Source organism: Chinchilla lanigera, unplaced genomic scaffold, assembly GCF_000276665.1.
Source record: "Chinchilla lanigera isolate Chin_1 unplaced genomic scaffold, ChiLan1.0 scaffold00079, whole genome shotgun sequence".
In the NCBI taxonomy this organism is placed as follows: domain Eukaryota; kingdom Metazoa; phylum Chordata; class Mammalia; order Rodentia; family Chinchillidae; genus Chinchilla; species Chinchilla lanigera.
Genome location: NW_004955480.1, coordinates 595589 through 623121, shown reverse-complemented (window position 1 = coordinate 623121; position 27533 = coordinate 595589). Strand labels below are relative to the sequence as shown.

Below are 27533 nucleotides of genomic sequence, written 5' to 3'. Positions count from 1 at the left end.
GCACCTTTTCTGCCCCAAGCATAAGACAACTACAAAGATAGACAAAAGAAGACAAAATGAAAACAATGAAATTCCAGCTAAAATCTGTTGTCCGAGGCTGGCCTCTCCTTTACAAAGGGAAGGTGCAGTGGCATGATATTAAAGACTTCCCAACACCAAAACTAAGACCTCCCTTCAGGGTCCTCTGAAGGGTTGAAAGAGAATTCTTAATGGCCCGGATTGTCACTCAGGCTATTCGATGCTGTGTTAGCACACACCCACCGACACTGTGAATCATGGTCCCACTCTCTGGGAAATACTGAGATCAAAGTCCCCAGGAGCTGACTATGAGAAGCATATAGGAAAGGAGATGGCAGGGAGCGGATCTGGGACTCATGGAGACCCTGAAGTCATGCCAGCGTGTCAGCCTTCACATGCAGTGCCGGGAAATTATTACATGGAGGTAAATCTTTATGTAGAAAACTGGTTATTGTACAAAAGATAAGCGGAAGAAGAAGAGATGAAAAACTGAGATAACAGTTCATTTGAGAGAAGCCAAGGATCTTAACTGGAGTAATAAAAGACAGGAGGGGAAGCAGGCAATGTTACTCCCTGGCGGTACCCACCCTTCCGCACTCCATAGTTACACAGGGATGCTTTTCCATCCTGCTTTAGCCTTTCCACGAACCAAGTCATTATTGCTGCATTTCATCAAATCTAAGATACTATCAATTGTGAGATGCACCATTATTTTATATGCCACTAAGAAAGAAAAATGCTGCCAATTAAATGTTGATACACCATCACTTGTAAGAAGCATCCAATTTCAGAGATGCTAAAATGTAGGGGGAAAATGCTTGTCTTGAAATCAATGAGACACATTATTAATCACTATTGCTTAAAAGAAAATAATATAGAGCTTGAAATTTAATTGGTTTTCAGAAAACAATGAAAAAGCATATCTGGTACAGTGTCCTGCTTGATATAACTAGAGTAACAAATTACCATCCTTTTGAGATATGACGATATACAACACTAGTTCAGAGAGACCTGTGTTCAAATCTTGTAATCACTACTAACTAGATACAACACCTTAATGAGTAACAAACTCTCAAATTTCAGTTAGTTTATCTGCGGAATATACTTAGTAAATTTCAATATTTAAATACATGACACCAAATGAAAACCTAAAATAAGGACCCTGAGCATTTTCCTGCCCAGATTGGTCAGAAGTGGTTTTTAACAAAGGCTAATTATCATTTGTAGCTAATAATATCAGTGGTGATGTAGATACTGAAATTGTTTTTCCTCTTTTCTTCAGTGGACCCAAAGAACCATAGTGCCCACTGGTCTTGGCTTTATTGATACTTGTTTTACACAGGACAGGCCATTAGGACTGGTCAGTCGGAACAGAGCTAGGTTCCACATAGGTGCGTTGGGGTTGGTCATTTCACATCTCAGATTCAAGGTCCTTTGTGCTTTTCTGCTCCAAGCCTCTTCCTGGACACTATGTGTATAAATGTAATCAGCCTAAAGAGGAAATGTGAGATGATCTGCCCCTATGCAGCTCCTGGAACAGGAAGCGCTCCTCCTATTGGCAAAGCAGCGCCTCTTTAACATGTGGATTACTCTACCAGGTGCTTCACAGTGCAACACAATCTGAGCCTCACGGAAGCCTGGGAGTTAGACAGGAAGAGCATCATTGTTCCAAGCCATGAAGAAAGAAACAGATTCAGAAACAGAATTCCCCAGTGTTGCACGATGGGGCTGGGGGGGAAGCCCACATCTGGCTCCAAATGGAGTCTTCACCCTAGTCAGTCTCTGCTACCACCTCATTTTTAAAAACACATTTTTAAAGGGCAAAAAGGTAAGGCCGCCATTTTGGTTTTCCTCATCCTTTTTATTCTCAGTGAGTGACTTCTTCATCACAGCGGCCCTCAAATTCTCCCTCATCTCTCTCAGTATTCTGGAAATGAAAGACATGTCTAAGAGACTCAATCTGTTATTCCTACATTTCCTAGAGCTGGGCAGCACTAGGGCCTTGAGCAGGGAGGGTGTTGGGAAAGTGCTGTCATCAGGTAAAGCCGCTAGGGAGAAGAGTGACTCAGTGTGCTGCCGTGTCATTGCGGGTGGCGTTGAGGACTCCAAGGCAGCCAGGTGGGGGCAGTGTGCTGGCCCGTATAGGACTTACTGGTGCTTGCTCCTGTCGTGTCAGCAGCGGACAAGCTGGGGGATGCTAGACAAGCTGCCTCCTTTCTGTGTTAGGTAGTGTTTGATCTGGTAGTCTCTAAGAGAATGTCTCTCTTCAAGACCTGTTGATTCATGACCTTTGCAGTCTAGTGCTAAAGTGCCCACATGATCATTCTTCCTGCAGATGGACTACAGTGCGGATGGAAGGAGACGGCGGCTACACAGTGTCCTCAACGCTAAGACGCCCAAGATGTTGTCTGTGGAGCGCCCTCTAATGGATGGGTTGTGTTACTACAAGCTCCTCTATCGAACTAACAGGTGAATTCTTAGTATAACTTCTCTGGGGTTTTGTGTTTGATTGTTTGCTTGTTTTTCGGAGACTTAAAAGTAGGATTTAGGAAGCCGTAGAGATGAGTTCAGGAGTCAAAAATCCTCTTTTTATGCAATAAAAGCACTAGAGGAAAAGATGGTGAACTCAAACATGGAATTTGAAAATATCCGAGTTCCTTGTCACGTGGAGGAAGCTTTTCTCTACCCAATGATGACAAAGTGGGATCCCAAGTAGCCCTTCTTCCAGGACTTTCAGAAACGCTTTGTGTTGTTTGTTGCTATTGTTTGTTTTGGTTTGTTTTTAGGTTACCAGAGCCATCACACTGAGCTATAACCTCAGCTCTTCTTTAAAAAAAAAAAAAAAAAAAAAAAAAAAAAAAAACAGGGTCTTACTAAATCATTCCACTGCCCAAGCCAGGCTAGACCTTGCACTCCTCCTGTCTCATCTCCTCTGAGTGCTGGGATTACCGGTGGGTGCTATCACCTCCATTTTCAAAAACATTATTTGTCCTTTAACATTAATGTAATAAAGGCTACATAACTTCACTATTAAGTTTTTAGTAAACAATTACAAAAATTAATAAGCCAAGTGACTCCAGGCATTGGGGCCTTGAACAAAAATTCACAATAGATATAAATGGCTAATAAAGAGTACAATACAATGTCCATTAACACCAGCAATCAAAGAAGAGAAATGTAAGCCTGATGTAATTTTAGCTGACTGACAGTATTACCCAATTCATTATTCCCAGTGCTGAGGAGGTGATATATGAGGCATCTTACCACACTGTAGCTGCTAAATCTTCCTAAAGACAACGTGGCAGAGTATATCTGGAGTTTCAGGTTTTGTCTCATATGTACAAAATGTGAAGAAAACTTGTGCAGTACTGTGACTCTCCAATACACACTTTCTCCTTTTTTAAATAAAATCCTCAGTGTTTAACTGCATACATAATCACTTGTTCCAAGACTATGAGTCCTAATCTCCTTGTACCTAACCATGGCCCTGTAAATGTGTTTTATCCTAAGTAATTCAAGTAGGAGTTATGGGTGCAAATTCCCAGCAGTTTCCTTAAAGAGAGACATGCTTTCTTTTTCCACTTTCTCCTTCTTTCCTTCTGGCTGGAACATATCTATGATGGCCAAATGTCTTACAGCCATCTTGGATCACAAGGTTGTCTAAGAATGGAGCTCATATGCAGTAAAGCCATTTTTAGAAAGGCTGTTCCTACTACCTCCAAACTTTTTTTACTCCAGAAGACAAACTTTTATTTTGTTTAAGCCGCAGTAAAATGCTCAAAGCCAACTCCAATAATATGCAAACTAATATCAAAAAATAGCGAAATATTTGATTGAAAAGAGCCCAATGCAAAACAATGTACAATATGCTATTATTTGTATTTGAAGAAAGAAATAGAAAACACTAGTATATGTGGGACCCGTGTCTCCCACTGCTCACACCCTTATCTCTTGCTCACTCCAAAGAATTTGATATTGCCACATGACTCATTTAAACCCACAGAATAAGCAGAGACTGGCACTGTGCCACTTCCCACAGAGGCTATGAAGGCCTGGCAGTTTCCATCAAATGTTCTTTGCAATATTATTTATAGTAGCAAAAAAAATCTCAACTTCAGGACATTTGCAATACAGCATTACTTTATATATATTTCTATGTAGATTATATAGCACAATGATGGGAAAATGCTTATTATATAGAAAGAAAATGACACCATATAAAATTATACTTGTATGGAATATTGTATCCTGTAAAAATTGCATAGAAAAGAACCTGAATGAATTGTATTAAAAATTATTAACATTACTTACCTCTGAATGAGAGAATAAAGGTTAATTTGTGGGAACCTATCATTCTTTTCAAATTTCTTACAGAGTATAGTTTACTTTTGATTTTAATAATTCTGTTTTTATTTCTAGATGTTCTCTTTTGCCTTTGTTCAATGCTTTGAAGCCTTTTAGATTGAATTATTTGATTAACTCTTTGTAGTTTTCCTGATGCATATATTACTTGGGATTAGTATATTTCTTTGTTCATGCATTCATTTCTCTGCTTTCACTGAATATTTTTAAACTATTTAATCTCATTTTCTGCATCCTTATCTTCTGTGTCATCCTAACTGTAATATATGAAGCACCTGAGGACCTTATTCTGCCATTTGTTGTTTCTCTTGGTTTCAATATGAGACAATTAAATTCTTTGTGCGTGTGTGTAATTCTGTTTGAAGTCATATAAGGCCACAAAAACCAAAGCCTGGGATAAAGGCATATTTCCCCAGAGACCGTTTGTACAGGAGTCTTTGGGAAAGAGACAGTTTCTGCCTAAAGCTCTCGCTAAGAAATATCAGCTAGGAGGGAATTTTGTTTTCTAACCCACTTTTTTATGGCAGGCATAGCCTCTCAAAGGCCTCAATTTTGTGTCAACAGCTTGATTTCCACTTTCCACATAGCAAGGGCCACAAAGCTGGTTTCTGTTTCCCAGCAGAGCAATTCAAGTTCAGGAATCCTACTTTCTGCTATTTGTAAGGGCCCGTGGGGCAGAGCCTCATCTAAAATTTCCCACCCAGTGTCCTTCTCCCTATTTAGTTGTAGTTCATAGAATTTTCAATGACTTTTCTGCAGGTATTATAAAAATGTTTAGGTTATATGTTACCCAGTATATTTAGTTTCTTTGAACACCAACATTCATCAGAATATCTGATCAACCCACCATGAGGCTGGAATTAGAGGTCTAGGTTGATGTTTCCATTATAATCAGAAAAGTTTTAAGTACAAAAGAGCCTGTTCCTACAAAATGGGAAATATCTCACCTATTAACTCTCCTAAAAACTTTTCTGACAGCCTGCTTTATCCATTATTCATACCTATATGCCAAAACACACTGGGTACTCATTAAATGTCTATGTTAAGAAAATGCAATACTCATATTCACTGGACAGTATTTTGGAAATGGGTGTTTTAGTCAGTTTCCTGTTACTATAGGAAATATCTCAGGCGATCAACTTAAAAGTAGGGAAGGTTTATTTTAACTCATGGTTCTGGAGGTTCCAGTTCATGGGCAGTTGGCCCCATTGCTTTGGTCCTATGGTTTTTGCAGCACATGATAGTGGGAGCATGTGGCAGATGCTACTCACCTCATGGCACAGGAAGTAAAGAGAAACAGGAGGTCCCAAGGCCCTAATCTCCCCTTCAGGGGCACTGTCCCCATGACCTAGCTTCCCACCACTAGGCCCCACCTCCTAAAGGTTCCATCATCACCCACTAGTGCCATGGGCTGGTGATCAAACCTTCAACACATGAGCCTTTTGGAGACATTCAAGGTGTAAACTATCACAGGGTGCCAACATGGTACTGCCTTTCTTTTCTGTCTCTCTGTGTGTGATACCGGAGGCTGAACCCAGAGCCTTCACACTGAGGCTGCACCTCCAACCTATTATTTTATTTTTTATTTTGAGACAGTGTTTTGCTAAATCATCAAGTTGCCCAGGCTGGGAACAAACTTGCAATCCTCCTATCTCAGCCTCCCAAAGTGCTGATGTTATAAGTGTGTACACCATCAGGCTTGGTTTATTGTCAATAATTTCATGTTTATCATATTCCATTGCTCTAAATATATTATACTGCATATATAATATCAGGTATTATTCTATTCTAATATATACACTATATATATACACACTATATTATATATAAATATATAAAAATATATATGATATACATAGTGTATATATGTACATAAACATAGTGTGTCTATATACATATTTTATACATATATATTTGTACACCAAAGGATTCTCTTCAAATATTCTATGGACCAATACTTAAATATTCAAAGAGCTGACATTCTCTCCACTTTCTTCTGTTGTAACTTTTTCCAGTAATGATATTTAGACAACATTGTGCTTTAATTTGTAGGTGTCAGATTTACTGCAACCTTTGCTTTATATTCTCATGTAAGAACTAAATGAGATGACACCAGCAAAGCGTGTAGCTGCTAACACACCCCCAGCAAGATCTTGTTTGGATGACAGTGGGGAAGAAGAGGAAGAGGATGATGATGATGATGAAAGCGGCAATAGCTTTTTAAAGCAAATGTGGAAAATATGAGGGAGCAAAAAAAAAAAACAAGTGACTGAAAATAAAAGTCAATGCAGAACAAATGGATCCTGCTTTGTTTTGGATTTAAAACTCCAAATGGGAAGAATTTAAGTTTGCTTACTTGTATCTACAGCATCTAAAACTGCAATAGATGTCATTGCAATAGATTAAAAATACTCTATATCCACAGGAACTAACAGTATTACTTTTAGTATTAGTAGCACCATTAATATTAGGAACTATTGGTATTACTATTACTATCAGTGCAAGAGGATTACAGGAAATCTTATGGTACAAGTCATGAGCATTATGTTTCAAGTTTCCAGCATGAGACCAAGATGGGCTTGTATTCCCATACATCCCAGGTCCAGGAAGGAACTGCACACCTAGTGTTCAAAGGTCCTGATGCTTCCCGTTGCAGAAAGAGAACTCCATGCCATCTCACAGCTCAGAGTGATGGTTAACAGCTACTGAGCACATGTGACGCTCCAAGCATGGTGCTCACTGCTTTTCCTCCTAATCTCTTCAATCCTCATCAAAAAATCTCTAAGGTAGACTCTTACTATCCTACCTTTTCGTAGTACAGTACTTAAAAGCATAGATCACTGGAATCTGTCAATTGAGTGTGAATCCCAGCTGTCACTCTCCTTGAACAAAGTAATTTAATTTTTCAGTCTTCTAATTTGCCAGTAAGTATAAGAGTAGTCACTCACTCAGGGCTGACGTGGGATGGATGAGTTGGGAGAGGTGAAGTATCTGGAACATAGTAAATACCTAAACCTGAGCCATCGTTGTCCCCACATTTCAGAGGAAGAAACTAGGGTGTGAAAAATTGAAGTTACTTAGTTGTTAGAAGCCAGCTAGGGCTTGAACCAGCTGACTGACTTCAGATCCCCAACATGAAGAAGGAACTTAAAGGTCCTGTCCTCAAACATAAGGGCCCTCACTCTGCTAAAGCTGAACACACCTGTCTTCTGCTGGGACAGAGCCAAGGAAAGGTCTGTCACTCTGGCCAGGCCAACTCCAGGACCCCACATTTTTCAAATTGGAGGAGGTGGGTGGCAGTTAAGAGGTAGAGAGGGAGACTTCACAAGGCTCTTGGACCCAACAACTGCCATGGAACCTGTTTCCCGGGCCACCAGAGAGGAAACCAGAGCCATCTTCCCACTAGCAAGTGCACTGCCTGAGAGCCCGACCCAAACAGCCACCACCCACTGGGAGCGAGCAGATCACCATGAGCCAGCTACTGTGAGATGCGCTTCTTACTCTGATTCCCTGCAAGCTGATGAGGCTGGGGCTGTCACTTCGTCGTCCACAGGTGAGGAACTTGAAAATTAGGGAGGTCAGGTAAATGGTCCAAGGAAACATCATTCAATAGAAGAGCCAGGGCCTGGACCAGAACTGGACCATAATCGATCCAGCTATGTTCTCCTAAATCAGCCCATAGCAGAGGTGATGGCTGAGATGAAATGCTCAGTGGAGTACACTCCTTTCTCCAGAACACTGGCAGATGGAACCCATGAGCCTTTGGGGACAAAGACTCTGGAGACAAAAACTTCAAAATGAGCTCAGCTCCCTACTCTGCTCCACATCCCCAAGAGACTTCATGTCTACCAGTACCAACGGCCACCATTTATCAAGGAAATATCATGTGCTCAGCACCTTGCCTACTATTAACCCAAAAGCCCCAAGAGGGCAGGAGCAGAGTCAGTCTCATTCCTTCATGGACTCCCAAAGTTTAGGACAGTGCTTGGCTCTCAGAAGGGGCTGAATAAATATTTCTAGAATGAAAGAGTCATGAGTCAGTGAGCAAATAAAAATATCTGTCTTAATCCTTACAATCATTCTGTGAAGTTAAATGTGCAGGTAGTGGAAGAAATTAAATTCAGAGTGCTTGCATATCTGTCTCCCCAGTCAGACTCTTTCCTCTGTATTTCTCCTTTCTAAAAGGAGAGAGGAGCTGTACCTTCCAGGGCTACCCTGAAGATGGAATGAGATAAGGTATGTGAACATGTTTTGCAAACTCTGCACCTGGAAAAGTTGGTGACTGTGATATTTTAAACACGAAATCAAAACCTAAAGCCAAACCAGCACAATCTTAGTGGAATTTTAAGCACTGGGAAGAAATTGGAGTATTAGGGAGCAAGAGGGCTATTGCCTGCTTTGAAATCAAATCCTCCTGTACACAGGCAACTGGGAGAAGGAGGTGGTGGGTGGGGAAGAGACTCCTTAGATTTAAACTGCAGATTTGCAGTATGCAAAGAGCGCCCCACATTACATTCTACTCAATGTGGGTCCCTCGACAGAACATCACCTCAGCTCCAATTGAACAAAAGTGACAACAAAACACAAGGAAGAACTATCACAGATGTGCAGCTTAGAACAAGGTGCCCACTGCAGATGATGCCTGAGAAGGTCCCATGGGCCTTGGTGATGTGTTTCAGTTCCTGGGTGATCCATCTAACCTCCACTCTCTGCAGAAAAATCAAACTATTTAATTGAGCCTGTGCAGCAGAGTAGATCTTGCCATCACCTTCCACCCAAGGAGATCTCAACACCATTCTCTAGTTTTCCTAACGGCCCTACCTTCATTTTCCCAGTTAGGTACGGCACAAAATCAGGAAGGCAAGGCCCAAGTACAAAAGCGAGAGCTAAGTAACCATCCCTCTTCCTCTTCATCCTCCGAAACATGGCTTAAAACAGATCAGAAAACAGAGAGCAATTAGATAAATAGACACGAAGCTTTTTCTGGAACACAAGTGCAGTATCAGCCCACGGTGGTTAGTAAAGTACAAACCTTCAGTGAGTCTCCAAATCCTGAATCATCAGGATTGGGAACCCACAGGGGAAGGTCTTGCCAGCTTTTTTTAAGCTGATAAATTGAGGCATGGAAAAACTAAAAGATTATTTTAAAAATAGTGCAAGGATGTTGCTCCAGGAACAAAGTCCTCGCATCCCTATGTTTTCCCAGATTCAGCAGAGGGAAAGGAAACTTAGAGACCTCAGCACCAAATCTGGGAACTCTCCGAGTGACCTGCTGGGCACAAGGATCAGGGACAGGCCGGCCAGGGCCACTCAGTCTTACCCGGATGGAATCCAGCCTCAGTGGCACCATATTTTATAATGCATTTCAAGAGAAGCCAGAAGTCCTTTCTTAGGGGATTCTGGGGGTTGGGGAGTAAAATCTGATTTTTGAATGTTTTAACGGTTTGACCAAGCAACTGCAAGTTGTCAATTTGCAATCATAATCTCTCTCCTCCAGAGTGATGTCATGGTCCCTGTCTTCGTCACTTTTCTTGTTGTTGAGACAAAATACCTGGCACCCAAAGTTAAAGGGGGAAAGATTTATTCCTTCATTTTATTTGTCACAATTTTATTTGTCACATTTTATTTGTCACATTTTATTTGCTCACAATTTGTCGAGACTTCAGTGCATAATTGGCTGGCTCGAAGGCAGGGTGGTACACGGCAGAGGGGGAGCAGTTCATGCCACCAGGAGACAGCAGAAGCAACAAGAGCAAAAGGCAGGAAAAAGCCTCTTTCTGGCCTTTATATTGTATCCAGTCTACCAGGATTAGCGAAGTGCCAATCCAATCAGTGGACTGATCCAGCATCACCCACCCTTAATCCCAGCACCCATAATCCCAGCATTGCACTGGAAATCAATCATACACTCTAGATTCAGCCACCTCTGAAAAACCCCGATGGCCCTATGAGGCTTTGGGGGGACATCTAGACACAGACCATGACAGTCCCCACCGCACCAAACCCAAACCACACTCTGAAGACCCAGGTTCCAGGTCTCCATCCCTCCACTGTCAGAGGTATGCACTGCCTGGTGGTCATTTCAACTCTGCAGGGCCTCTTTTCCTCCTCTTTAAAACAGACTTGATGAAGCCTGCCTTCTTCATGCCCTGTAATTTTTTGCATAAATCCAATAAAACAAGCCTTGCAAAAACAAGGGTCATTCATCTCTATATCCATAGGGCCTTCACACAATAAAAATAATAAAATTAAAATTAAAAGTTGATTGAACGGAAAAGCACTTTGCAGTGGGAATCATCACACAAAATGCTGGTCCTCCAAATGGTTCTAAGTCATACAGAAAGTTTTCTTGTGGCTTTTTCTAAAAAATGTATTTTCCCCTCCCTCCAAAAAAGTTCTTCAAACAAAATTATTGACAGTATCTGTTCAGTAACTTAGAAAGGGGGAGAGAAAGAGCGCTTTTATGCAAATTTGATTTCCCTATAATAATCTAAAGCTATTCTGCTAGAAGGAATTATCTCTGCAGGCTGGCAGCTGTGGTAGGCAGTGAATTAAAAATGGCTCTGTATATGGGAAAATTTGTGCTATAATCAGTGCTATTCTTGGAGAGGACATCAATCTCGCCCAGCTCCCGTGATGCTCTCCTTGTGTGAATGACATGCAAGCATGAGGTAGAAACTCTCATGACATCACGGCTGGGGACTGTGACCCACCTGAGACACCATACTGCTCTCACAAGATGAAGATGGAACCAGTGGCAGCCTCCATACAGCTGGTGGTCTGTCCCTTTACCTTAGGAACATATTGGAAGACAAATGATTCTGTTGACAATATTCTATTGGACCCAAATATGATACACTGCATAGTCTTGGGGTGTTATAAGGCTGCCACATCCTTTCTTTTCCCCAACCCATAACCCTCCTTTTGTCTTCCTTCTTTCCTTTCCTGCTTCTTTTCTTCCTTCCTTTCTCCCTTTTTCATCTCTTTTCCTTTCTTTTCCTTCCTTTCTTTCTCTCTTTCTTCCTTTTCCTCCCTGAAGTTCTGTCACAGACTCCTAAATCACAAGCCACCCAGCAAGGACATATGCTATGCAAGGGCTCTCTGTCATTGGGAAAGGCACATGCTACAGAACGTATTTTAAGAAGTACATAGCCACCGCCACACTGCATATAAACTGTCATCACTTTCTTAATGAGGCGACTGCTTCATCCATAAAAGTACCCTGGCCCTGAGTGGCAAATATATGTTCCAGTTAACTTGCAGCAGCCACAGCCACTGCCCCTTAAGAGAGGCCACACTGTACAAAAATAAGCCATTACATGCCCCAAGTGAATCCTGACTCCTTCATCAGAACACAGAAATTTCCTTGGAACTTGTGTCCCTCTGTGCCGTGAACTATCTGCCTTTTCTCTGTCTCTCTCTGTCTCTCTCTCCCTCTCTCTCTCTCTCCCTCCCCTCGCCTCTCTCTCTGTCTGTCTCTCTCTCTCTCTCTGAGCCATGAACACCATCATTGTATCTGCTTGGAGTAATGGATTTATTATACTGTGTAGGTGTGTCTGCACATACTTTATATAAAGGGGTTTGGACTTAAGTCATTGTGTGTCTATGAAGACAACTACAAAGCAATGCTAGGAATGCTGAGAAATGACACCTGCTAAATTGGAACTACTCAACTCTCCTTTTCAAACATTGTTAAGAAATGGTTTGAAGATGACATTGTGCAGTATAACAACCACTGTTAATATCCTATCACCATGTTGTGAAATTCTGTATCATTTTTATTGCTCTCTGCTGTTTTGTTTATGTATTAGTTTTTGTTATGTTGGTTTTTTTAAAAATGAAAACCAAAATTTCTATGTATATACAAGATAGCTGGAATAGGTGTATTGCTGACGTATGTGGTTTGTTGAGAGGAACAGTCGATGCTTAAAATTTTCTTTCTTCTTGACTAATTTTACACACTTGAATTGGGTAATCAGAATGACTGATCTGAAAATAATATGCAGTATAAGAACCATTGTTGAACTCCTACCATTTTCTATGGTGAAGCTCTGCATCATTTCCAATGGGTTTTTTAAATTATTTTTATTATTTTTACTTATTACTGTCTTTGATTGTTTGATCAATCTTACATTCTTATGTCTAATGGACTGAGTGACTTCGTTGAGGATAACAGTATGTAATATAGAAACCACTGTAAATTTCTATCATTTTGTCTTGAGGTCATGTATCATTTTTGTTGTTTTTGTGCTGTTTTGATTTTGTCCTCATTGTTGTTCTGTCAGTTTTTTAGTTTTTAAAATAAAAAGAGAGATGGGCTTTGTCAGTGTACACAGCCCATGATCCTAGAGATTTTATAGAGCCAGCACACACCCATGGGAAAGATAACATTTCCAGAATGTTCTCCACCAGACAAAGATGGCTCCATTCAGCTCCATCAGCCCAGGAACCTCTGCGGGGAAGGCAGGACAAGATTGTGAAGTTGACAGAGCATGACTCTGAGACCACATGGGGACTGCAAGACCAGCACTAAGATGGTTCTACATAGCTCCATAGAGGTACAAGCAATGCTATTATGTCCTTTAAAATAGTTTCCTGGAGAAAGAGAATTGTTCTCACTACCAGACAGCACCCCTGGAAGCTGGGTGGCCCTTGCTGCTCCCTCAGGGCAGAAACTATCTCTCTGTGCCTTCCTGAACTGTTCTTGGGAACCTTCTTACTTTTTAGCTATGGTGGGCATCACACCATGCAGACCAGCCACCAAGATGCAAGTGCATATTTTTAACCCCACTCCACTCTCTCTCTTCCAGGACTCCAAAGTCCTGAGAAATACAAAACCGCCTGTATTATCCCTTCTCCAGGAAAGCAAAACAGGGTGGCTCTGCAGGGTTCATTAAAAAGACAGCTGCATCCATTTTGCTCATTACTCTTCAAGTACAAACTGCAAATTGCATTTGCAAATATTTTCTTTAAAATAAAATTGTCATTTCAGAGCTTCTTGCAAGCACCCAGTATCTGGGTAAAATAAGTTGCACTCATGTAAAACTGGGCGTCAGCCCTGCATCCTTTACAGAGGTAGCAGGCCACACCCTGTGGACCTGTGACACAAGGAATAGGGCAAGGGGGCAGGGATGCTCAGGTGAAATGAATCGCTCTCTTACACTGGCTGGCTGGGGCAGAATTGATCTCATAAACTCTGGGTTCTCCTGGATCCAGACCCAGTGATACCAGATTTTAAGGGGAAGCAACAAAGTGTGTAAGTTCATTTCATCCTCCCATTGATCTTGTCCCCTCTCTCACGGACCTAGGCCGGTTTCCCCCAGAAACCCTGAAAATGAGAACTAAACAGAAGGTACCCACTGTCAGGATGTTAGGTACAAGAGATCTGTGCCTCAGTCTCCTCCTCTGTAGAACTGGGATAATCATAAAGCCTCTTTTGTTGGGTTGTTAATGAGAAACAAATCAATTCACATAAAGTACCTAAGAAGATGTTCAGCATACAGTTAGCACTCAGAAAACACAGATACAGACTCATAAATGTAAACCCAGTCCACACTCATATTCTGAGCCTGCCAAACAGGAGGCAGCTACTTCAAAGCTTCCCATTAAAAGGCTTGATTGGAGTTAGAAGCCCTGAGTTCAACAGTTGAACCCACAAGTCAATTTTAACATCAACCAAAGAAAGAAAACCTCCTGGTGTGATGTAATGAGAAAAGCACACCACCACCCAGGAAGCATTTCTGTGAAAATACCGGACCTGAGCTTGATCAAGCTTCTGGATCTAACAGTTTATAAGAGCAAAATCAAAGGGACAGAAACTCTTCACAATGCAAGCAGCAAAATCCAGACTGTGGGAAATTCAACAGGACAAACACTTCTGCTTCTTCAACAAACAGATTGAAAGCAAAAAAAAAAAAGGAAGAGGGGGACTGTCCTAGAATAAAGGAAATGTAAAAAGTCATATCCACCAAATGCAATGTGTAGAACTCATTTGGGGAAAAGACTAGAAAATACCAACAGTTCAAATCAGGGAAATTTGAACACTAGCTGGGTACTTGGGATATTAAGGAATCACTTCTATTGTTCATTTAGTTGATCCTCCTGCTGAGAGATAGTCTAATTTCCATTGAATAGAGAGAGCTGTCATGTTTCTTTACTCCCCAGAATGGGTTGGAAGTGGTGGTCTGAGACCTCCAGAACTGGGCCTGGCAGCTTGTAAGGAAGTGACTCCAAGCCCTTGCTCTTGGCATAACCCTTCCTGAACCCAGCGGCCTTACTGGAAGATGCCAACCTGTGGAATGACCAGAGTCAAACGCTCCACAGTTGTCTCCAGCTGAGTCCTATGGGACCCAGCCTACCCACATCTTCAGATGGCTATATCCCAGCTCAAAGCTGATTATAATCACCTTAGAGTCCCCAGGTGAACACAGGCCCAGTTGAACCACAAGAGAGAACATGAAGCTCTTGTTTTAGCCACTCCATTTGGAGGCAATTTGTTATATGGCAAAACAATCAAAAAACTTGATCTCACAGAGATGCATTCTTAAATATTGACAAAAGAAATGATATAATATCTGGGATTTTCAAATTAATCCAGTTAATAGTGAAAACAAGCTGATCCATGCGTTGCTAATTGTTCCAACTAAGAAACCAGATCAAAGGGAATAATTACACCTTTCCTCTCTGCTCTTCAATATTTTTGAAATGTTTGTTAATGCAAAGTTTTTTGTAAGCGATCTGGATTTAGTAAGACAAGATTTGATGTTTACGGAGAACAGAATGCTTGGAGCTCGGAGGTGGCTCCATATGGCTGGCCACCACAGATGTTACTGTTTGCATGCTTGATGCTGAGAGCATCGTCATTACCTATTGAGGCACAGGACATCCGCCTCTAGAAAGCAACAAATAGAGGTGAAGGAATCTGGAGCTCAGAGTGGAATCAAATCCCAGCTCCACCTTCTTCTAGCTGGGTGTCTTTGCATGCATCCTCTCTGGGTTCTGAGAGTGAGAAGAACTATTTTCCTGATGAAGTTGTCAGGTTCTTAAAGACATAAATGGACAGCCTATGCTATGAAGTTCTTTAAAAGTATAGACATAACTGTTGCAAGCTATAATGCAAAAGAAATCATTGATTCTCAAGGTGCTGCCAATATTCTATCACTAGAGATCATATGCCTAACAGTGGAAAAATGTCAAATTTCTGTTCTGAAAAGCACATCGCACTGAGGGACAGGACAGCTTCTGTTTCATTTGGGAGAATGCATATGAGATCCCCAGTGAAAATACAACCAGTTGGGGTGTATGTGGTCCATCTGGAGATGGGAGCATCTCAAAGAGTCATGAGCCCATTGTGCAAGGCATCCAAGATGAAGTTTACAAGACAGCATGTGACTAGGACCCCAGAGAAGAGCTACATTTGGACAAGAAAGCCATGTGTACTGCTAACGAGAGACCAGAAAGCTGCTTCCTGCCGTGGGAAATGCCACATAAGAACTTGCAGAATGAGCAACTCAGAAATGTGTCGACTTTGGAATAATTGATTATTCCCCCAAACAACACCAAAGAGGCAAGCAGGTCATTAACTGTGCTAATGAATTAAATTAATCTACTAATACATGTGCTTCTATATCAAGAACTATAATTCCATGTATATTGCTCTTTATGTAGTAAGTTGGGGGGGGACAAATATCTGTATCTGAAGTAGATTCTTCTGTTAACTTGCCTTTGTATTTCACTGGCCTGTTATTTTTTAAATTGATGGGGAAAAAATGAATTAAATAATGTAGCTTAAGAAATCAGTTTAAATTCAAGCCCAGCATGTGCAACTTAGCAAGATCCTGTCTCAAAATTTAAATTTTCAAAAGGGCTGGGATGTAACTCTGTGCAGAGACCTCAGGTTAAATCCCTAGCACCACAAGAAAAGAAGAGAAAAAGAAGCAGAAGAGGAAGGGAGGAGGAAGACAAAGGTGAAGAGGAGGGGAGGAAGAGGGGGAAAAGAGGGAGAAGATAAGGAGGAGGGGGAAGGGAGGAGGAAGAGTTTCTCTTAAATGCACACACTTGCCAATGGTTTATAATTTTTAATAAAATATAACTACACATTACATTACATCAAACAGCAATAAAACAAATACCAGAAGAAAAGTCCTCACTTTTTCCCTCTCTACCAGTCAGGAAGCTTCCCAAAGAAGCAGTGTAGTCATCAGTTTTGCAGTGTGGTCATGTTTTGTGTCTGTAACTGAAAGACCTTAGGCCGTCACTTCCCAAAGAAAGCTGGAAACCCCTTCTCCCCTGATTTTAATGTCGTTATATTTGTTAAGGGTCTTTGACGTCATGTGTGTGTATTTGGGAAACACTGAGCTAAACAGCCTTAGTGAGGCTTTTGCATCTGGTGGCTGCTGTTTTATTTTGTTTTCCTGTCTTTCACATTTTATATAGTAAAAGTCAAAATGAAAGACAAATCCAGATTGAACATAGTGACTGCAAAATACAATGCAACTTTGAACAATTCAAATTATGAAAATACACAAAATCAAGGTGCAACACAATAAGCATTTGTACATATTTCCATGGTGTGGAGAACACTAAAAATATTTCTGCCTTTGATCCCTGTATCTGATAAATAATTTAAACCAAATGTTTGCTTTGGAGTCTTCTCAGAAACACTCATGTGTATATCATGATTCTCCAAGAGGAGAATCTGCTTACACCAATCCTGCTTACACCAATCCTGGGCCACTTCCGGTTAGGTTGAGCAGGTATCATTAACCTTATTCTATTGTAATTGACTCTATTTCATTTTCTTTCATTTTAAAGAGAAAAAAATTCAAAACAAGATAATAGGAGGGCAACAATGGTTAATACATTGCATATTGTTATCTTTAAATTAGTTACTCAGAGTGTAAGATATAGGCATTTAATTAGCCAACCAATATTTACACAAACCGTTCTTTTCAATGAACTAAGAGAAAATAGTAGTATAACCATCTGGTGTGTGTGTGTATATATATATATAGTGTGTGCATGTTTCTTTTCTTTGCTTTTCCCTTCCTTCTTTTCTCTTTTCCCCCATCCCAGTTTCTCTTTCCTTTTGAACAGCTTCTTCCCATTTTATAAAATCTATTGTACATTTTGAATCTTATTTACTCTTTCAGCTTCTCACACTAGGAAGACAATATGGTGTTTGTACATGTGCATCTAGTTTATTTTATTTATGAGTATGATCTCAAATTGCATCCATTTACCTAAAAAACTCTCAAGTTTATCCTTCTTTATGGCTGAGTACTACTCCATTGTATAAAAAGACCACATCATTTTTTATTCATTCCTTGGCTGATGGGCATTTGAGTTGTTTCCAAGATCTAGTTATTACAGATTGTGCTGCTATAAACATGGGTGCGTATATATTGCTATGGTACAAAGTTTTTAATTCTTCTGGGAAGATACCCAGCAGGGAAATAGCTGGGTCAAATGAGACCTCCAATTCTAGTTTTTTGAGGAATCTTCACACTAATTTCTACAATGGTTGCACCAGTCATCACTCCATCAACAGTGGGAAGGGTTCGTTCTTCCCCACAGCCCCACCGGCGTTCGTTACTGGTTGATTTCTTGATAACAGCCATTCTTTCCAGGATTAGATGGAATCTCAGTGTTATTTTAATTTGCATCTCACAAATGACATGTGATGTTCAACATTTTCTCATCTATTTATTTGTTGTTTATATTTCTTCATCTGAGAAGTGTGTATTCATCTCAGATGCCCATTTTTGGATTGGATCTCCAAATTTGAAAGGTCTGATTTTTTGAGTTCTTTATATGTTCTCAATAGTAATCCTTTGTCTGAGGAACATTCAGCTAACATTTTTTCTCACATTGCGTGTTGTCTGTTCACTCTGTTTGTGGTTTCTCTTGCTGTGCAAAAGCTTCTAGTTGTTGATTCTTTGTGGTAGTTCCTGTGCAGTTGGGGTTTTATTCATAAAGTTTTTACCTACACCAATGTCTTCAAGAGTTTTACCTATTCTATCTTCCGGCAGATTTAATGTTTCTGTTTTAATATTTAGATCTTTGATCTATTTCAAATTTAGCTTACTGCTTGGTGAAAAATATGGGTCCACTTTTAATCCTCAGCATGTGCAGCACCAGTTTCTCCAGCACCATTTATTAGAGAGGTTTCCTTTCTTCCAAAGAATGTGTTTGGCACCTTTGTCAAAGATGAGGTGGCTGAATATGTCTGGAGTTATTTCTGCATCTTCTAATTTGTTCCACTGACCTTTGGGTCTGAGTTTTTTGTTTTGTTTTGTTTTGTTTTGTTTGTTTTGTTTTTGCCAGTACCGTGCTATTTTTATCACAGTAGCTTTGTAGTAGGATTTCAAGTTAGGGATTGTGATGCCCCTTGCCTTGTCTTTGTTTCCCAGAATTGCCTTTGATATTCCAGGTCTCTTGTGGTTCCAAATGAATTTTAGGATAGTTTTCTCTAATTCTGTGAGTTATGCTGTTGTAATTTTGATCAAAATTGCACTAAATCTTTATAACAGTTTTGGAAGTATGGCCATTTTCACTCTATTTCTTTTTCTACCCAAGAGCAAGCGATATCTTTCTATTGTTCTCATGTCCACTTCAGTCTTCTTTTTCAGAGTACTGTAGTTTTCAGTGTACAAGTCTTTTACATCTTTCATTAGATTGATGTCTAGCTATTTCATTTTTTTGGATGCTATTCTGAAAAGTGTTATTTCCCTAATTTCTCTCTCAGTGAGTTTGTTATTCATGTACACTAAGGCTATTGATTTTTAAGTGTTGATTTTGTATGCAACTATGCTACTAATTTGCTTATTAAGTCTAGCAATTTTTACTGGAGTTTTGGGGGTCTTCTATGTAGAATTTCATATCATCTTCAAATAGTGATCACTTAACTTCTTTTCCTATCATTATTCCTTTTCTTTCTCTTGTCTAATTGCTCTGGCTAAAGTTTCCAGGACTATGTTGAATAAGAGTGGAAACAGTGGACATCCTTGTCTTGTTCCTGATTTTAGAGTGAAAGCTTTCAATTTTTGTCCATTTAGTATGATGTTGGTGGTTGGTCTGTAATAGATGGCGTAGTGGATTGATAACTGGTGGTCAACTTATAACCCCCAGCTGAACTGAGTAAGTGTGGTGCTGGGTGTGGGAGGCCCACCTGAGGACTGTTGCCAGCAGCATAAAGGCAGACCTGGAGAAGTAGAAGCAGGCTGTTGTGAGCTGAGAGAGGCTGTGGGGAGCTGGCTTTCCTGATGAACTTGGCTGTTTTCATCCTCCGAGGAGCTCAGGACCTCGCTGGCACTGAGAATGGCTTCAGTTCACTTTGCAGAGCTCTGGTCCTCACTTTGAGCATCGCTTCCTGGTTTTGGAGGGGAAGATGGTGCACTGCCGGCCTCCAGGAAAAGCTTGCTGCGTTGGCTTCCCTGATGGGAACTAGGCCATCCTGATCATCAGAGGAGCTCAGGACCTCACTGTTGCTAAGGATGGCTGTGGTACCTTTTGGGGGAGCTCTGGTTCTTCTGAGTATCATTTGCTGGCTCCAGTGCAGATCCCTCAGCCTGCTAGCACAGGTCCTTCTTCCTGCTGGCACAGACTTGTAGATTCCACCACTGACCTCTGGGCCTTCCCAGCAGAACTGTGAAACAGGTCTGCATGAGACATTGTCCTGGGCTCTGGGCCTCCAGTTAGATTCATGGGAGGCATTGTTATCAGCTCTGGGTATTCAGCTCAACTCATGTAGGACATTGTTGTGAGATTCAGGCCCTCAGCTGGATTCCTTGGTCTTAGTGTGTGGACAGATTTCCTGCACTCTTGTATACTGTTCTTTGGGTGACTATTATAAATAATCATATAAAGTATGTGTCCTATATTATGTTGTTCCCCTTGCAAAATAAGCCCCAAACCAACACAGATGGCTTTTATCAGACTGAGATAAAGACTATCTATTCCAATTTTCTGTAGAGTTTTTATCATGAATGGGTGCTGGGCTTTGTCAAATGCTTTTTCTGCAACTACAGAGATGATCATATGATTTTTGCCCTTGGCTCTGTTAATATGGTGTATTACATTTATTGATTTATGTATATTGAACCATCCCTGCACCCCTGGGATGAATCCCCCTTGGTCATAATGTATATTCTTCTTAATGATTTGTTGCATTCAGTTTGCCAGTATCTTGTTGAGGATTTTTGCATCTATGTTCATTAGGGATATTGGCCTGTAGTTCTCTTTCTTAATTGGATCCTTCTCCAGTTTGGGTATTGGGGTAATGCTTGCTTCCAAGAATGAATTTGGGAGTATTGTTTCCCTTTCAACTTCATTAAACAGTTTGAGAGTAGTGATGTTGAGTCTTCTCTAAATTTCTTTTAGAATTCAGCAGTGAATCCATCAGGGCTTAGGCTTTTCTTTGTTTGTAAATTTTTAATTACATCTTTGACTTCATTGATTAATACTGGTTTATTTAGGATTTTTATATCTTCTTGATTCAGCTTTGGTAATTCACATGTATCTAAGAATCTGTCCATTTCTTCTACATATTCCATCTTATTAGAATACAAGTTTTCAAAGCAGGTATAAATGATCGGATTTCTGCAGGGCCCATTGTGATTTCACCCTTTTATTCCTAATTGCTAGAATTTCATTCCTTCCTTTTTTTCATAAGGTTGGATAAGTGTTTGTTCATTTTATTTAATCTTTCAAAGAACCAACTCTTCAATTCATTGATTCTTTGTATTGTTTTCTTAGTCTCCAATGCATTAATTTCTGTTCTGATGTTTATAATTTTCTCCCTCATATGAGCTTTTGGTTTAACCTGTTCTTTTTCTAGAAGTTTGAGGTTCACCATTAAGTTGTTTATTTGTGTATTCTCTGCTTTCCTAACGTGGGTATTCACTGCTATAAATTTGCCTGTTAGAACTACTTTCATTATAACCCATAAGTCCCAGTGTGTTCTATTGTCATTATCATTTAATTGTAGAAACTGTCTGATTTTTTTCTTTAATTTTATTTGTGACCCATTGGTTGTTCAGGATGGTGCTATTTAATTTCCATGGTGTTTATGAAGTTGTTGTGGTTTCTTTGCATTGATTTCCAGTGTCATTCCACTATGGTCTAATAATATGCAAGGGATAATTTCAGTTTCTTTGCATTTGCTTAAACATGTTCTTTTAGTTAGTATGTGGTCTATTTTGGAGAATGTCCCATGTGCAGCAGAGAAGAATGTTTATTCTGATGCTGTGGGGTAGAACACACTGTAGGCATCTACTAAATCCATTTGTTCAAAAGTTTGGTTCCATTCTAATATTTCATTGTTGATTTTTTGTCTAATTGATCTGTCTTTTTGTGAAAGTGTGGTATTGAGATCCTCAATACAATTGTATTAGTGCTTATTTGATTTTTCACGTCTATTAATATTTGCTTCATATAGCTGTGTGCTCTAGTATTTGTTGCAGATATATTTATGATTATTATCTCTTCCTCTTGGATTGCTCCCTTTACAAGGGACCTTCTTTATCTCTTGTAGTGACCTTTTTTATCTCTTTTAATCAGTCTTGGCTTGAAATTCACTATGTCTGCAAATACTCAAGCTATTTTCCAGGTTCCTGTCACATGGAGTATTGTTTTCCATCCTCTGACTTTCAGTCTATGAATTTTTTTTAATGAAATGTGTTGCTTGTATGCACCATATTGTTGGATCTTGCTCCTTGATCCATTCTGCCTGTCTGTGTCTTTTGATTGGTGAATTGAGACCATTAATATTAATGGTTAAAACTGATATGTATTGACTTATCCTTGTCATATTATTCTCCTATTGTTTGCTCCTCCTCTCTTTTTCGTCTCCCTTGGTTTAATTGTTCTCCTTGCCTGGTGGACACCTTCTGTTGGGGTTCATGGAGCTGTAATCTTTGTTATCTCTTTCTAGAATGTTCTTCAAAATATTTTGGTGGACTGGTCACAAATTTCCTCAGATGTTCTTTGTCATGGAAGTATCTTATTTCTCCATCAATTTTGAAAGATAGTTTTGTGGGGTATATCATTCTGGGTTGAAGGTTGTTTTCCTTTAGAACTTGAAATACTTCGCTCTATGCTCTCCTTCACCTGAGGGTTGTGCTGAGAAGTCAGCCGTGACTCTGATGGGCTTTCCTTTATTGGTGATTTATTTCTTTCTTTAACAACTTTTAAGATTCTATTCTTCTGCTGAATTTCTGGAATCTTGATTATGATATGCTCAGCTGTAGATTTTTTTTCATCATGGCTAATTGGAGTTCTATATGCCTCAGTTACTGTACAGATGTCAAATTCTTTATCCCTACCAGGGAAGTTTTCTGCCCTGATGTCTGTGAGCAGCTTTTTTTAGATCATTTGTGCTATCTCCTGCTGTTTCCCAGATTCCAATCAGTTCTTGTTATTCTTCTTCATCTCAGCTAGCAGCTACTGGATTGATGTCTCATGGTCCCTTGCTATTTTTAAGAAATCTTTCTTTTCATGATTGCTAACTGCAAGCCTGCCTTCTATATCTGAGATCCTGTCCTCACTTTGGCTTAATCTGCTGTGAATACTTTCAATGGAATTTTTATTCTCCTGGATATCTGCTTGAATCTGCCTTATGGATTCCATTTCTTTCCTATGCTGAGTATTCATGGCTTCCATAATTCCAAAAAAGCTCCTCTTTTTTTGTCTATATCTGCTCTAGAGTCACTCAGCATGGTTTTCATTGTGGACACCATCTCTACAGTTATCTGAGAAATTATTTCTGATTTGATTTTTTTCTAGAGGTTCATTCAATTGCTTTGTTGTTACCACTTTAGAGAGGTCAGGTGAGTGGCTTTCACATTGTCCCACCTCATTGCCCCTTGGGTTTACCTTTGGTGAACTGGATGTCTGAGGTTGCATCTTGTTTAAGTGGCTTCTCATTTTTTCTTTTTCTAGTTTAATTCCTGGGGTGATTCTTATAAATTGCTTATGGTGGGTTGCTTTATTGCTAGTAGTTAGATCCCTTAGAAAATGACTACTTCTCCATAGTATCTGCTAGGTGTAACTGGTTTTTAGCTTCTGAGTCTGTTGCAAGATCTTACCTCTTCAATTTGTCAGGAATGAGAAGTTGCTGCCTGCTTGGCCCAGCCCCTGGTTCTGTGGCACTGTGCCACAGTATTTCTATGACCTTTAGCCAATATCAGTCTTGGAATACCAGGAAGAATGGCTGTTTAGAACAATTATATCACTTTTGGCGAAAGTGATGCCATCAGCAATGATAGCAGTAACAATCACAGCCTAGAAAATGGCAAACTGAGGTAACCATTAATTTGCCACCTTTAATCATATGAACTAGATCTGTAGTTCTATAACAAAATCTAAAACACACCAGAAAGTTATATGCTGTATATCAGTCCTTAATGTGTCAATTTTAACCTTTTAGCATTAAAATATGAAAGGAGTCAGGGAAAAAATAGAGAGGCAGAAGAGGAAGAAATTAGAAGTAAGGCTGGAGGACAAAGGGAGATCACACTACCTTTGGGAAACTGGTACAGAAGACTGGGGGGAATGAGAAAAGGAAGAGATAAAAAAAAGAACAAAAAGCTGGGTGTGGTGGTGCAGCCTATAATCTCAGCACTTGGAAGGCTAAGGCAGGAAGATTGTTGTGAGTTTGAGACCAACCTGGGCTACAAAGTGAGTTCAAGACCAGCCTAAACTGCATAGTGAGACCCTGTCTCAAAAAGACCAAAGAAAAAGAAAAGTATAACAGAATAATAAGCACAAAGAGGCTAGAAACCATGTTCACATTCGTATACTAACAAGATCAAACAATGAAGGTGAAAAAACAAAAGCAAAAAAACAAAAACAAAACAACAAAAACAAAACAACAAAAACAAAAAAAAAAAAAAAAAGAGAGAGAGAGAGAGGAACAAAAGGTCCACTTCCAGGTATGTCTCTGCTGTCACTGGTAGACAGTGTGTGTAGATAGACTCCCAATCCATACTGATCTATCCCAGCAAGCCAGCAGTAGCCTTTTGGTGGGGTAGTGGATAAGCTCAGAGAGCCTGTACGTTCTGGCCAAGACCAGATTCATTTGACCTGCAGCCATCGGTGCACCTTCTCCAGGCCTCAGCCCAGCTGGAAGCTGCTAGATGGAGCCAGCAGCTGCCCTGCGTTCTAAGCTCAGTCAGCTCACCTCCAGGATGGCTCCCAGCCAATCACTCTCTCCCATGGGATGACTGAGCCCTCAGCACTCACCATGAGCTAGTGCAGTCCTTCATGTCTGCTGCTCCCCTCCACTGCTGCATCTCTCTGTGAAGTCCTTTGGGGTCACCAGCAGTCACTGTGTGTCTGGAGGTTTGAAATGCACCTCCCACTCAGTGAGAGGTGAAAAGGGAGAAGGTTCCACCAGCTACCTCATTCCTTTTCGTTGAAGTTTTCCTTCACTCTCTCTGTGGGCTTCTTTTTGTGCCTCAGATCCTTCCTGGATTCAGGGGACCCACTTCCCTCCCTCTTGTCTTCCTCACACTGCTGTATTCCAGCATCTGGATGATAACATGCAGATAGGCTCTTTTCTCTGCTGCTTACCACTCTGCCATCTTGGTGCCTTTGACTTTATTTTACAAGGTACAATTTTTGTTTTGGTTTTGAGATGGGGTCTTGCTATGTAGTGCAGGTGGGCCTTGAACTCACTTTTGTAGCCCAAGCTGGCCTCAAACTCAAGGCAATCCTCCCACCTCAGCCTCCTGAGTGCTGAGATTACAGGCATATGCCACCATGCTCAGCATATAAGACATGTTTTAGGGTCACAGAGAAAACAAGCAGATGGCCCAGAGATTTCCCATGGACTCTCTGCTCCTCCCCTGCTTGTATACAGCCCCCATCAAAATGAGATCTGTAGCCCATGAACCCCAAGTGGCACATCATTATGACGCAAAGTCCAGAGTTCCCACTGGGGTCCCTCTTGGTGCTATGCATTCTGTGGGTTTTGACAAATGTAAAGGGACATGCAACCACCACTGTAGTGTCAAACAACAGCTTCTGCACCCTAAAAATGCTCTGCTCCACTATTCACCCCTCATGTTATGGTTTAGTTCTAGATGTCCCCAAGTGCTTCATGCACTTGTAGGTGAGGCTTTGGGGAGGTGATTGGGTTAAGAGTGCTTAAAGCTGAATTGGATTAGGAGATGAGGTCTGCTCAGAAGGGATGAGCCACTGGGGCGTGGCCCCACGGGTTTATCTCCCTCCCTAACTCCGCCCTTCCCGCTCTGCTTCCTGTACACCATAGGCTGAGCAGCTCTCCTCCGCCAGCCCCTCTGCCATGGAGCCAGCTGACCATGGACTGAGAGTGAGTCAATAACCCTTTCTTCCTTGAAATTGTGGGTATTGTGTGTCAGCAGAGAGAAAAGTAACTAAGAGACCTCTTCTCCCTTGTCTCCTCCTCTACCTCTCTCTGGATTATCATCTCATTTTTCATTTTCTAGACTGTCATATAGTTGGGGTCATGCAGTATATAGCTTTGTTACTTGGGCTTCTTTCCCACAAAAACATGCATTTAAATTCCCCCCATATTTGTGATGACTTAACAGCTCACTTCTTCGTAGCACTGAGTAGTATTCCATTGTCTGGCTATAGCATCATTTATTTCTCCATTCCCTTCTGAAATGACATCTCGGTTGCCTCCAAGACCTGGCACTTATGCATAAAGCTCTTATAAGCATCCATGTGCAGGTTCTTGAGCAGGCATAAGCTTTCAGCATTTGGGGCTGAATGTCAAGGGGCATGGTTGCTGGACTGCATGGTAAGTGTGTGTCTAGTTTCACAAGGAACTGCCACGCTGTCCTCCAAAGAAGCCGTATCACCCTGCATCCCCACCAGCAGTGAATAAGAGTCCCTATTTCTCCACACCCTCGTCACTTTGGGGGTTGCCTTGTAACCTGATTTTTAAAATTAGCCTCCAAATGAAATGAGTACCACCAAGGATTTCTCCCTATAATCGCTGTGAGTCTGTGAGCTACAGCCCAAAGGTCAGAGTCCACCCATCACCTCATGTTCCACAATTAGGAGCTAAGAACAGTGTTCACATCTTTTAAATAGTTGAGGGGGAAAAAATCAAAGAAGAATAAACTTAATGACATGAAAATGATAGGAATTCAAATTGCAGTGCTATGAATAAAGTTTTATTGGCATCACAGCCATGCCCATGGTCTGCAGGAGCCCAGAGGTTGCAAAGAGACAGAATGGACTGCAAAATCCAAGTATTTTCTGTCTGATCAGTTGCAGAAGTCCGGCAGTTGTTACACAGAAGGGTCAGATTCAAGTAGAAATATCATCTCTATGAAGAAAATCCTGGCTTTGTGGTGTGTTTCTCCCAACAAACTGGGAAATATATTGAAAAGCAGTTCCCTGCCGCGGCTCCGGCTCCGCACAGAACTCGCTCTCCTATTTCCCCAAGCCTTCTCAGCCAGCCAGCAACGGCAGTGGAAAGTACCGGGTTTAGGCTCTGCCGACAGTAACGTGCACTGTCTCTAAGATTTAGGCTGTGTTTTCCCCTTCGTGGGAGCTGAGATGCATCCTGCCTGGCTTCATTTTTTTGCCTCCAGGTTTGTTTACACTCCGCAGGAGGAAAGGTAAAGAGATAAAAGCCATGCAGAATGAATAAAGGAAGACAAGACTACAGCAGAACACGGCGCAGGCGAGATTAGAGCAGGGAGCCCCGGGGAAGGAAGTTTACAAGTTAGCAACTGAGTGGATGGAAAGGGAGATTACACCGCAACACACTGGCCGGAAGGAAGGGAGAACGGCGGGGGCCCAAATCGCCACAGGCAAAGGTTATTTCAAATGCACAGATCTCCCCAAGTGTGCAGGAGTCACTGAAATAATTAATCTAATTCTGCCTATTAGCTTCTTGAGCTGCCCGAGATCCCCGCCGGTATTTCCACCTACACCCTTGCTGGGGGCCGGCGGGACAGGGAGGCGTGCAGCGGGAAGCATTTTGAGTCTGTGGTTCCTCCTTTTCCTCGCCCAGCCCAAGGCCACCCTGGACTCCAGAGTCCAAAGGAGGAAAAGATGACCTTCCTCAGCATCCCTCCAAGTAATCTGACTGACGAGTAACAGTAAGGCCAGTTATTGAATGCTTACTGTTTGATGGTCCCCAAATTAAATCTTTT

At 41.0% G+C, this 27533-nt stretch overlaps 1 protein-coding gene across 1 annotated transcript in view; it reads right to left on the bottom strand.

Moving 5' to 3' along the window:
* Positions 1-27533, bottom strand: part of Ppargc1a (peroxisome proliferator-activated receptor gamma, coactivator 1 alpha) — a 644980-nt gene that overhangs the window by 565255 nt on the left and 52192 nt on the right. The gene's annotated exons all lie outside the window — the stretch shown is intronic.